At 39.7% G+C, this 11,463-nt stretch overlaps 1 long non-coding RNA gene across 2 annotated transcripts; it reads right to left on the minus strand.

Moving 5' to 3' along the window:
• Positions 1-1,769: 1,769 nt before the first annotated feature.
• LOC121351981 lies at positions 1,770-10,000 on the minus strand. 2 transcript variants are annotated; one of them, XR_005954868.1, is made up of 3 exons: positions 9,887-10,000; positions 3,645-3,729; positions 1,770-1,935 (listed from the first exon to the last, which is right to left on the minus strand). It is a non-coding gene; the product is annotated as an uncharacterized LOC121351981 (long non-coding RNA). The 2 variants fall into 2 exon arrangements; XR_005954867.1 differs by lacking the exon at positions 9,887-10,000 and adding an exon at positions 5,071-5,134.
• Positions 10,001-11,463: the final 1,463 nt, after the last annotated feature.

An 11,463-nucleotide genomic window follows, 5' to 3' on the forward strand; every position in this document is an offset into this window, starting at 1 on the left:
AAAATGATAAAAATTCTAAAATGACACCTTCAATTATCTTGTATGCATGGAGGTTTTACCAAAAATAAAATAAAACTGATAATCTGCTTATTTGAAATTACTCTTACTCCAAGAATGGGTTACATGAAAAGAACACCTTTTCCATTAGGATTGTGTTCTTAAGGTATTCAAATCTGCATGTTTTTAACAGGAGAGAAAAACACATAAAAAATTTCCATTACTTCTACAGCCAGCACAGCTAAAATAAAACAATATGTTTCGCATCTTCTCACGTCTTTTGTTTTTACTCTACTTGAATGTCACATTTTTAAAAGAGACATCTATATAAATGAGGATAACTACTGTGATTATAGTGAGGACTGCAGAATGATAATAAAAATAAAAATACAGAGCACAAGATGTAGTGGGTTGATTCTTTAGTCCCAGATAAGGCTTGCAGGAATGCCAGGACAAAATATCCTTTGTTTTTAAATGGAACAGCCACACGGCAAAGGTCAGGCAGGGACACAAGCATAGAAGAAGCCCAGAGCTCCCTTCCAGTCCCTCCACCTGGGTCCATCCTTTGCATAGCCCTATCAAGACAGATCTAATCTGTCCCAGCATATCAAAATCCTGATGGCTGTGTCATATCAACAGGAAAGATACAATGCCCAAAGTAGCCTTACTCATCTGGGCACCACAGGTGACTTCTTCAAGTTGAAAGTTCCCTGCAATGTAGGGTGCTGCTTGATCACCTCACTTCTAACTGCACACACAGTTCCTATAGCAAATATAGCTATGATCCATCCAGTTACTCTGCCCATGCTTCGTAAGTTTACAGTGAACTCTCCATGATTAAAATCCAGTTTCTTCATTTTGTTATTTTATTCTTATGATGAGTTGATTGGCTTGCTCTGGGGTTGAGGGACCCAGATGAAATAGCTGGGAAATGTCTGAATGTAGCCCAGCTAATTTTCCTTCTGGCTTAGTCAACCAGGTAGGATTTTAAGCCAAAGGGGTTAAAGAAATGCAAACGTGAGTTGGAGTCTTACCAAATTTCCTTAGACAGTTTTTCCTAAAATCATCAGGAACGCTGCTTATGCTTCCTTAAGCTTTCAGTATGCTTTCCAGATGGATGTTTTGGGATTCCAGCTCTATAAGCAAAACCATCCAGCTGCAATAAATGTGTGTCTGGACAGGTTCTTCATTGTACCCTGGAGCCACCTGAACTTATGGCAACTCCCAAGTATTCATACAGTTATGCCAGTGCTAGGGGCTCTTCTCCAGAAGTCACACAAGTTGTGTCTACTCCTGCTTTATTTTTCTTGTTAAAACTCAGAGGAAATTCTAGCCTAGATAGCACAGATTTAAGCTAGAAATATTATCACATTGACAACAACAATGTCAAATGGCTAAATGTGAAGGTATATTTACTTAAAATAATACTCAACAAGCTATTTGGAAAACTCTTTAAAGTTCACATCACGACATTTTTGAAACACAATGAGTTTAAACACAATTTTATCAAGGATCCTGACTTGAACCACAAAAGTATTTGACTTCTTAGTAAATTACTATACCATTGAAATGGCACAACAGTAATATCAGAGAGGGCAGTCTCCAGAGCTAGGTACTGTAGGTGCAGGAAAGGGCTTTGGGCAGGATCATCTCTCCTGGTGAGGAGGGATTCCTAGATCCTGGAAAGTCTTCATGTTGGAGTCACCTCAGAGGTGCCAAGGGTGACAGTGGATCTCAACACAACCAAATACTACAGAGACAGAATATTTTATTGTGTCAACATTTATCAAATTCTCTGAATTAAGAGAAGAGAATTTGGATAACTCCAGGTGGTGTTGTGCATTGATGTTTATTCTCTAGTAATTGCTTTATCTGGGAAAAACCAGCTTTCACTTTGCTAAGACAAGTAGAAAATCCTCTGCCTCCATGCCTGAGAACCTAAACAGAAACAGAACAGCTTATTTACATTAGAAAAATGTTACCTATTCATGCATTTGCTGCACTTTCTTTTACCTGAACATGAACAGGGCAGAAGTTATGACTCTATGCCTCTTTGTAATTGTTTTTGTACATCAAGCGTGTTGCCAAGAAACATCTGTGTGTTCTGGCTTAGTGTTTCTATCTTTAGGAGATTTTCAAATACCAAGACAAAACAAAAAAAGCAAACAAAAAAAAAAAAGCTTCAAACATATCTGTGATCTCACATCCAATGTGTCAAAGCAAATCCTAAAGACATGGTAGTAGATCATAACTAGTTTTGAACATGGAAAAAATTGACATTCAGTAGTATGCACAAATACAGTTAAATGGCAAGAATAGTCTTTGCAGTGATTTCACTCTGGGCTAGATTGAATTCTCCTGGCAGTTTTTGGGCAGAGTCTGGGAGCTGGCACAGTACAGAGAAAGGCAGTTTGCAGGTGGTCATTGTTCAGAAAATAATGTAACTGTGTAGATGTGGAATGCTCCATGCCAGGCTCTTCAATGCCAGAGAGCATTTGCTAGCACTTTTAAATTTACCAGAGTAAGTATAAGCCATGTGTTCCCTTTTTCATTGTCAAAAAAATAGGATGAGGAAAATTAAAAACAACTGCCAATATATCAATCTACACTGAGTTTTAAGGTGCAAGGGAAAAATAGGCTGCTAATCATATTGTTATAGACGCAGCTTAAAGGCCAAATTCATCCTTGTTCTAAATTCACTGACCTTTATTTCTATTTTAGATCAATAATAATAAAATATTGGCAAGTAACATAAAATAAGTTTCTCACAACCCCTGAGCAATGCTTTGTCATCCAAAAAGTTAGGCTAGAATTGAAGTGGTTTGATAAGAATGAATCTTTTTAAGATGAATGAGTATGTCAGGGTCCACCTTCCACAGTGTAATATAGTTGTTTACTTCATTCGTAAAAAGGCTACCATAATTTTTCCTGGTGAAAATTAATTCTCAAGACATTAAAAAATCAATTACCTAGCACAAAGCTTTCTTCCTAATGATGTTACGTACAGAAAATTCAATCTGGATCTTGAAATTATGGTCAGGGCTTCTTCTAGATTTATGTGTGTACCACTTCAAGGTTTTGCAGGTAAACATTTGCTCAATCCCACTGAAAATGATGGCACAGAAGAGAATCTGCTGCTGCAAGCACCACTTGGGTGTGAAAAAGAAAAGGAGCCCACTTTTCAACCATCATATTCCTTCCCCACTGCCACATGTATCATTGACGTTACCAGCTGTAGCTCCACAGAACAGTAATAACCTCTCTGCTAAAAAGTCATTTATAAATCACAATTTTTCTGATTCAAACAACTTTTTTTTGCATAGGATTCTTATTCTAGCTATGAATTCCCAGATGTCTGAAGACAGCTTTATACCCAAGTTGAATGCCATGCATTACTTACAGAAATTTGTTAAATATGCAAAAGACCAAAACTGACTAGCACTGATTTATGGGTACAATATTTCTCATGCAAAATTCACACAAAGAAACCACAGAATATCTCGTGTTATTTAAACTTAATTCATTTGCAATGTGACTGGCTTTTTGGATGTGTACATACAAAGCAATTCTTCACAGGAATTCCATCACAGTGTAAACTAAAAGGACTTCAAAAGTTGTCAATTACAAGTCACTGTAAGTCATTTTACCTTAAGCATGAAGCCTGATTTCACTGAGCTGTCTCCCCTGGTAGGACCTCTCTAAACCACAGTGCTGGCCTCTCCCCTGGTGAAACTAAACAAAATACCCCACATTTCAGTGTGAACATGATTCAAGCAGTCATCTGGACCTAAGGACACAGTATCAAACCAACACAACAGGAAATGTGAAAAATTATCAGAGATCATAGCAAACAGTGGTATTTGTGAAGCAATAAATTCTTCTTAGAGTTTATAAACATACATTGTCAATCTGAATACTTCCACAGTGACTTAACATTTACAGAACAGAGATATAAATACTAACTCATCTTTATGCCACAAAGCACATCTTTTACCTGATGATTTACTAAGACAAACCTCTTGGCACTTCTGAGCTCTCAAAAGATGAAACATTTAGAAGGATGTGGGACAATGATGTGTGATTAAACACAGAATTAAAAGATGGGATTTTTAGATAAACGACTTAGGAATTTTGAAATTTAGGGGGGAAAAAGGATGTATTTAACTGAAAACAAAATCACTGTCTGAAACCCAAAGCAGTTATTAGAAACACATCACTCTAAATCTCTGTACCGGAAGATTACAATAGCTCTACTAAAAAGTCAACTTAAATCCACTGTAAAAGGAGTCTTAGTTGAGACTAAGAGGAATAAAAATGCAGCACCATTACATTATCAAATTCTATTACAATAGTTAATTGCTCACATTTACAGTGATTTCATAATCTCCCATTATGGCAGCTGCAGGGAGGAGACAGAGCAGAGGGACATGTGAAGTCTTGGCACTGAAATCACAGAATGTATGTTAAAGGCTTATTAAGACTATTTAATCCCTTTCCCTGCTGATTATGGATTGTCCTCCATTGTACACTTCCTAGTGTTTTGTCTAACCTAGTTTTAAATATCTCAAGCAATGGGAATGTCTTCAGTTCCCTTAGGAGATTACTTCAAGGCTAATGGATTTCACTGGCAGAGATGCCTTTTGATCTCCTGCCTACATTTGCCCTTACTTTATTCCTTTTGATTAAGTTTCTTTCCTCCTCTTTTTTTTTTCTTTTTTTTTGTGTGATAGATACAAGATAACCCATGAATATTAGAAATTCTACTCCCTTCCTCATTTTTACAGTGATAGACATTTTTTGAGTGAGGGATCTAGACAATTTCCATCCAGATAAAGCCAGTAGCAAGCTGCCAGCAGTGCTAGCAGTCAGTATAGTCATACTCCTTTGGCTGCTGCTGTGCCACTAGAAGTGGTTTCCATATGCAGCCCTCAGCCAACTACTTGTCACCACCCTCTTCCTAGAGGTTATACACACCCTCCCACTCCTGATTTTCTGGCTGAACTATTGCTAGAATTGCTGCTCAAAATGAGCCAACTTACTTAAAGCCTGTTTAAACAGTGAATTATTGCTTACCCATCTCTTTCTGGCTGACATGGGCTAGACAATTCTCCCAGCTCCATCTCTTCTAGCCCAGGGGAGAGACAGTAACCCCCAGCAAGGCAGTGGTGACCTTTGATGCAGCAGAAAGGGAAATGCCAATGCAAGCATTCACAATTCCCCCCCTGCTCCTGGTGTTCTGTGGAAACTGGGAATGACTAGTGATGAGACAATTAGAGATTGCAAGGAGACAGCTGCATTTTTTCCAGGCTGAAGGTGCCTACCTGAGCTACGCACAAAAAGTCACTGGCTTGCGTTGCATAAACAACTTGCTTCTTCACCTACTTTGATAAGATTACTGACAAAAAAATTATTTTCTTTTGACAAAAATTGCTTTCTTTTCAAAAGAAAAAGTGCATGTTTTGTCCACTTCAGATGTTGACCATAACTCTGAAAAGAAGGACACACGCAGAGTTGGGTGGTGCAGTGCCAGGTACCATGGCTGTGCATGCTGTATACTTCCAGCCTAGCCAGGGTGAGGATGGGAGACACAGACTCCAGCCAGAGGATTCAGTCTGTCACTGGAAGTGTTATGCTTCTGTAGAACACTCAAACTGCATTGAGTTATTTTCATATTTTATAAATACTCTAGATGCCATCACGAGACACCTCAGTGATAGAAATCACTAAGAATTAAGAAGCAGCGCATTTTTAATAAATATAACAACACACAGTCCCTCTCACTGAAATAAGAATTTCTGTCTGCAAAGTATAACCATTAAGAGAAATTTAAGCATTAAGGACTCTTTAATGCTTTGCAAATGGCTGAGGATGGGGTGATAAATGCATTTTTTCCCTGGCCTGTTCCAAATTATAATGTTTTGCCAACATAGCTATGTCAGTTGCCGGTGTGAAAAATTCACGTCCCCAGCAGATATTGCTAGGTTTGCAGAACTCCTGGTGTGGACGTAACTTTGCCAGAAGGAGAGAGCTTATATTGGCTCAACTTACATCACTTAGGGAGGTGGTGTAACTATGCCAGAAAAACTCCTTCTGTCAGTTTGAACAGTATGTGCTGCAGGGTGCTCTGCCAGTGACAGCAATGGCAGAGCTGTGGGGTAGACAAGACTGGGATCGTTGTCACTCCATACATTCACTTTTAATTAGCAGATTAATCAACATGCCACATTTGAGGAGAGCATCTCATCAAAGACTGCTGCATTTACTGACATCCTCAGTCTGCCTGTCTGCTAATATATCAGAACTGCTACTTTGATGCCTGTCTTGAAACAAGAAACCATGTGCTACTCAAATGTGTATTCTTGGAAACCAGACAGCTTAAGTTATGACCTCCCTAGGTGTGTTGGCATCTTTTTTGCAGTCATATAATTTTGTGTTTTCTTGTGTCCCTTCTTGGCATCTACTGGCCTCCAGAACTGTATTTTGGAGGTCTAGTCCGTCCAATCTCTCCTGACTCTGTCAAAGATGTTGATTTATTCTGATCTAAGCTTAATTGAATTATTTTAAATAAAAGAGAAAATAATTGTTGCATTAAATTCTCTTAAGTGAATTTAATTCTCTTTAATATGCCCTTGGTGTACTTTTCTCCAAAGTATCACATCACCCTCTTTCACATGACTCTGAATGCTATTCATGCCTGAAATGTACATAGATAGATACTGATTGCAGCAGTTGGTTCCAGTATCAGCTGGTTCCTTCCTCCAGCTAGAGCGTGCCTGGCGGCTCTTTCCGGTGCTGAGTGACCTCTGTGTTTATGTCTAATATCCTGTCTCCATTTACCAGAGAGCTGTAATACCATGCACACTTGGTAACACTTAAGAAATGTATACAAGCAAGGAAAGTATTGCTTAGGGAAGCAATAGATAGGGAATTATTGCCATGGGAGTGTTCATTTGAGCTAGGTCTACTTTCCATACTTAGTTGCTTTGGCTTTATTTTTCATAACTGTGGCAGAATAACTTGCAATAGTTCAATCTGAGGAGAAATAAATTTCTGTCTAGAAAATCAAGTGTTACCTGGTGTTTAGGAAAACAGAGAAGTAACAATCTACCATTGTTACTATTATTACTATTATTACTGTCCAGCATGTTTCTGGATGCCACTTTAAAATCCAGAGAGCTAATACCTGCCATGGCATCTAGAATTCCAGCACCTGGAAAATTCCCAACTGTTCATTTCTCTTTAGATAATATCATACAAGTGGTTTTGAGCCAGCATCTCTTCCATTTTCCTTGCTCATCTCTTTTTAGCTACAGTGTCATCTATGCTATACCACTGATTGTGTTTGCTGAAGGAATACAAAGGAGGACATCACAACCTCAAAGCATCACTGAATTTCATTGTGTCTTATCAATGTGCATACCAACAGGTTAGGAATTAGGAAAAGTAGAACAGAATTTAGTTAGAGAAAGGAAAATGTGATGATAAGTGGCCCTCACAGTTCTGACATGTTTGTCTGGAAAGCAAACAAGAAAAGCAGTACCACATTAAATACATATGGCATGTGTAAATGTGTTACACTGGTAGAGGATGCACTCAGAACAAATAAAAAATATTATATTTGTGATCAGCTATCTGGAAAAGTTTTAGATTAAGACTTTTGTTTTCCAGTTTCTAAAACACTCTGAATAGTACCCATAAACAAGTATGATTATATGCACTTAAATAATAATTAATTTCAAAAGAAATTGCACAAAGACTATGATAAGATTAATGATGAAAGCAATTATAGGCTACAATTAATGACAAAAAGACCCACACTGAAAGTAAACTGGAAGAAAATTTCCAGTTGCACTGTGTGTGCACATCAGTGAAAGTTTCTTTAAATAGTTTCTATAGTTTCTATAGTTTAAATAGTTTCTATAGTTTCTTAAAATCATGTAAAGAGCAAGATTATTATCATGCTATTTTTTTTACAGTGATTTCATTTCCTGAGAGTACAGCTTACTTTTAAAGTTTGCTAATAACTTAATTAACTAACAAGCTTAGACTCTGAGGCGCTTACTCCTGCCAGTCTCTGCTTTACACAGATATGGCTGTATTAAATTGGCTTGGTCACAGAACTGTTCTCGCTTGCTCCATCCCCTTGGTGCGACACAATCTTAATTTAGAGACAAACTTAATAGATCCTTTAAAACTTGATGATGGGATGCCTCTCTCTATGCCTTAATTATGCAAAAAGCTCTGAAAGGAGTTTAAGGAAGAAGAAACATTTTAACATAAATAAAGGCTTCTAATACAGAAAATGAAGCAAAAATTGAAACTCTTTTACACACAGAAGATGTGGCAGCGCAGGCAGGCTACCATCTTACTGATTTACTCTCACTGAGCAGAACTGTTACATTTCAGAGCACAAGGATATTTGGAAAGAATAGCTGGGATCAGCCAATTTGTTAACCTCTCTGTTAACACTGCAGGCTGTGCTGGTGTTTGTAATGTGGGCACCTGTTCAAAAAAGAGCGGAACAGAGGCAACTCCCTTTACACAAACTTTTCCATTTTGTGAACCACATCTTAAATGAGACCACATCCCTCCCATACAGACTGAGGGACACCTCCCATCCCACCAGTAACCAGCTAATATTTCTGTAATAGCTACAATAACTCAGTTTATGAACTCAGAGAGGAAGTAAAAAGAGAAAAAATAATAATAAAAAAGAAACAGACTGGAAAGGAAGGTTTTCATTTATTTTCATTCTATTTGCTGTCTAGAGATGAGGCAGCCACAGCTCTCTCCAGCTGACAGGGGTCCTCTCTTTGACAGCTGTCAGACTGGGAGGTACTTTGTGCACCATCAATCACCACTGTCTGCAGAAGAGAAGGACATGGTGTGATGGCAGCTGAGCTAGATGTCACCTGAGTGAGGTATATAACTGCAGCATCTGTGTTAGGGTGCTGGTTCCCTGTACTGCCATCAGAGAGGGCAAACCACCTCTAGAGCTAGATCTGGAGGGAAAGAGCTTCACTTGAATTTATCTGTCATTCCCATCCACCGCCAAGGAACTTAGCCATGCACCTTAGTTTTTCTCACCCCCTACATTTGGCACAAGTCAGAGGCCTAAAATGTGCCCAGCTTTACCTATCAGCCAGTACTGAGATCTATGTGCCATCAGGAAAACGCAATGAACCATAAAAAGTGCCTTGCAAAAGCCAAAGATGCTCTGGGAACTGTCCCAGGGTGAACTTGCTGTGGGGACTGAACTTGCTGCAGCTCCAGGGATTCCTGCTCCAACACGCAAACAACATGTGATTTACTGTATCTGTTGCAGTTCTAAGTTTAAAATGTTTACTGCACTCCTGATGCTTTATCCACTCTGAAACAAAAATATTTTCCAACAGAGTGTTGAGCTGTGGCTAACATCATAAAATGTCTGTTGGTGACTTACTGGGAAATGAACAAATAAACAAACCAAAAAAAAACCCCAACCCCAAACCATTACAACACAAAAAGACAAAAACAACAAACCACCAGAAACATTTAATTTCCTCCACAATGAAGATGAATTTCTCCAGCTCTTTAAAAGTCCCTCAGTGCTCACTGTCCTTCCCAAACCCTCTCTTTTCTCCGTAACATGTCATTTGAAGCTCATTTTCAATTGGGCAATCAATAAAGACAAGCTAACGTAATTGGGGAGTTTTATTATTTGCTTGTTTCTGGGGTTTTCCGGTGTGTTTTACCCGGGAAATTCCTTAGGAACCGCCTAGCAGCTTCCCCGGGCGCGGGGTCCCGCGGGGCTCACAGGCACGGCGCGCCCGGGCGGCTGCGGCAGCGGGGACGCGCCCGGGGCGCTCCCGGGGCCGGCGGGCGGATGGGGAAGGAGCGGGGCACTCACCTCGCGGCGGGGCAGGGCGGCGGGCAGCGGGCAGCGGAGCCGGGGGAGCGGCGGAGCTGCGGCCGGGCGGGCTGAGGGCTCCGGCCGCGGGACCCCGAGCGCTGCGGGGCCGCGCTGTGCCCGCAGCGCCGCGCCCGGCCCCGCTGCCGCCGCGCCCGCAAGGTCACGCTGCTGCCCGCTCTGCGCTTCCTTCGCTGGGGCACCGCCGCGCGCCTCGCTGCAGTCTTGGGGAAATATGTCAGCTTGCCCGAAATGGTGCAGTTTCATAGGAGTTGGGTTAGTCTCAGGGAAATTTTAGAATATTGAAACAGATTTGGTTTATAAGCCTTTTTTTTTTTTTTTTTTTTTTTTTTTTTTTTTTTTTGTCCCGATACCTTCCTATCACCCTGGGGAAAATTCCTTGGGAAAATCCCTTGGTAAAGTACGAGTGCTACCACTGTTTAATGAAAACATCAGCATGGTTGATATTTTTGGGGATCATTTTATAGAAAAGACAAAGTTATTCTTCAGCTTCAGGAGAGAGAACTCTAATCTAAATGACCTCAAACGCTAGACCAAGTTACTTCTGGGAGGTTATACCAGTGGTGAGAATAGACATTTGACTAAGGAGCTCAGTGTACAGCTGCACTACAGAAGCCAGAAACGTTTAGCAAGTATTTTTTTACAGTTGATTTTCTTTTATAAATAGCTTATATAGCTTTTCCAATTGCAAATCTCCGCCAGTCTTGACATTTTATTTCAGCCATTGGAACACTATTCATTAAAAGAACCACAGCTGCTCTGCAGGCAGTCACAACTCATAATTAATATCCTTCTATATTAGGACATATAAAAAAATATTTTCTCTTTGTCCCAGTGTTTATGGCAGTGATGTGTCAGACTGCCAGTAAATTTGAAACCTGAAGAGTTTGTTTTTGGAGTCTCCAGTGGAGATCAAAGTTTCAATAGTCACTCTCTTGCTGAAAACTTTTGCCTGTATCAGGTTCATTAGTAGAGTTGTTAGTATAAGTACTGAGCAATATCTCTTTTATGAAGGTTGGACTGTTATAACAACAAAATAAATTATCACTGTGCAAAAGCAAGACAGAAAAATTTCCCTGAACTGGAGACCAATATACTTCAGCAAACACTGGCTGTAAAACAAAGAAATAGCCTCCTTCTCCAGCTCCCACAGATATGATTTTTCCTTTGATACCTTGGGAGAGAAGCTGAGCTAAAGCTACTCCCTGACTTACAGCACTTTGGAGGGATCATTGTCTTTCAGCAAGCTAAACCTTTCTGAAATACACTTATTCACATACAGAACCCACACATAACTCATTAGCACAACATTTATGCATGACATTATCTTGACTCTGTCACCCTTACATGGCCAGGAGTCTGATTTTCCATCGATGTCAGTTTAACACTGCTGTACTTCAGCGAGCTCCTTAATTTTGGGCAGAGCACAGAGAAAAAACTAGAGATATTTAGAATATGAACAATAGATATATTTACAGCGTGAACAATCATCCCCTTTGTGAATGTGTGGTCATAGAAATGCTTTGTAAAAACTGCAGCATGGATAGAAAGGGACC

The sequence above is a fragment of the Pyrgilauda ruficollis genome, unplaced genomic scaffold (genome assembly GCF_017590135.1).
Source record: "Pyrgilauda ruficollis isolate IOZ18807 unplaced genomic scaffold, ASM1759013v1 scaffold18, whole genome shotgun sequence".
NCBI classification, from domain to species: domain Eukaryota; kingdom Metazoa; phylum Chordata; class Aves; order Passeriformes; family Passeridae; genus Pyrgilauda; species Pyrgilauda ruficollis.